Source organism: Sarcophilus harrisii, chromosome 6, assembly GCF_902635505.1.
Source record: "Sarcophilus harrisii chromosome 6, mSarHar1.11, whole genome shotgun sequence".
Lineage (NCBI taxonomy): Eukaryota > Metazoa > Chordata > Mammalia > Dasyuromorphia > Dasyuridae > Sarcophilus > Sarcophilus harrisii.
In genome coordinates, this window is record NC_045431.1 from 130830785 (window position 1) to 130832846 (window position 2062).

Consider the following 2062-nt stretch of genomic DNA (forward strand, 5'->3'; position numbering starts at 1 on the left):
TCAAAAGGGGGTTCCCCGAAACTCCCTATCCTTTTGCCAAATCCCAAGAGGATGTAGGGGAGCCAAACCTCTCCATTTGGTTCCTTGAACCCCACCTACCATTAAGCTTTATCATTTAACTCCTGACCACCAGAAACCCTAATCTCATTTTGGTTCCCTAAATCTAGACCTCATAATTTGGTTCCCTGACAAAAGGGAAAACCCGAAACCTAAACCTCATCAAGACATCTTTACTTTTTAGAAACTCACATTCTTATTGGGGGAAACATCATTTAATTTCAGTTTCCAGGTGAATGGAAAGGAAGGCCCCAAAGTTCTGAGAGCATAACAAATAGTGAGGATGGCAGGGCTTCAGGCTTCAGAGCTTTTAAAAAGTAGCTCATGGGGCAGCTAGATGGTGCCTGAAGCTAGGAAGATCTGATTCAAATTTGGCCTCAGACATTTAATACTTCCTAGCTGTGTGACCCTGGGCAAGTCACTTAATCCTGATTGCCTCAGCAAAAACAAAACAAAAAATTCTGGACGGAATGTGAGTGGCGTGGGTGTCAGGAGTGGGGACAAAGAGAAGGAAATAAGATGAGGAGGTGGTAAGTTCTTCTTTCCTATAGTATAGTGCCTTGTGAAAACTAGAAATGTCTAGAGACTGATGGCTTCAAGAGCATCCTCCACCAGCAAGTTTCAGCAGTATCCCCAGGGCAACAGAGAATGCAGGCAATGGTTCCAGTTTCAACAGCAAGAATTTGAAACAATATGAACAAACTTAGGGCAGAGAAAAACCATGAGGGAATGATAGGCCACTGGAAAGAGACTGCTTAGTGTTTGATCAGACTCAAAGAGGGTGAAATATAAAATGGCTTAATTAGCAATCTTGAAAAAAAAAAAACCTGCCTCATGTGCTAAGAAGGTTTGAATACTAGTTTCTCAGTGAACTGATTCTGTTAAATGCTGTGCTCAGCATTTCCTTTTCTGTGTAGGAATAAAGGATCTTTTCTGTACTCAATTTCATATTTTTACTTTTTTTTAAAAAACATTTTCATACTTTTTAAAAAACATTTTCATACTTTTTAAAAATCACAACCACTACCACAATCACCACCTGTTTTGGGGAATGCCAGATTAGAGGTAACAGAATTATTCCTATCCGTACAGGGTAAAAGTGGTGAACCAGTAACTTTGAGAACTGGAGATCACATTTCTTTTTATTGGAAGCTCAGGTTTTTCTAGCAATGAACCTGGTTTATATCTTGTTATAGAATATGGATGGCTGAATATTCCTAGACCACATAGGACCTAGAAAAAGTTTCTACATTAGAGAGATTTTCAGGATAGGGAATAATAGCATGGGAAAATTCAGATATTAAGGGTTTTTAAAAGGGGATAGGGTAGTGATGCTAGGCAAGAGAAGGTGTTATTTCAAGAGCAGAGATATCACGTAGGTTCTTAATATATCTTCCAGAATGAAGGCTTTCCCTTTCCCCATTCATATTATTTCTGATTCTTGAAAAGTTATTTAAACTCTCTGGGACCCCATTTCCTCATCTATAAAATGAATCTATATTTATTGTGGAGAAGATGATCTCTTAAGTCCATTCAACTCTAAAGTTATGGTGTATCTCCAAAAAAGCTTGTTAAGCAAATTAGTTGCTTAAGATTTTTGCACGTTACCTATTTTTTCCTGCTCTTCTTTTGATCAGAATGATGTCAGGATGAATAATTGTCATTAATATCAGATGTTCTTTTCTTAACTCATGTATTTCTCTCATAGACATTCATATTACCATTAAAAATATTTACAAAGAAAGATAGTAGTGAAGAAAAATATTTCATCACCACAAAGTTGATCAATATTTTTTGACTTTTTATTGCTCATGATAGACAATTAAATGGATAGGAGTAAAAAATAGCCATTAGTCCTTCATGTCTCCCTTCACTTCTACAGTGATAGAACAGAATGACCATTCCAGACTTTCTATAGGCATTACTCTAAATACTAAAAGTCAAAAGAAACCAGAAATTGCCTCATTCAAATAAATACTTAATTTGCTTGCTAAGTGAAAACATT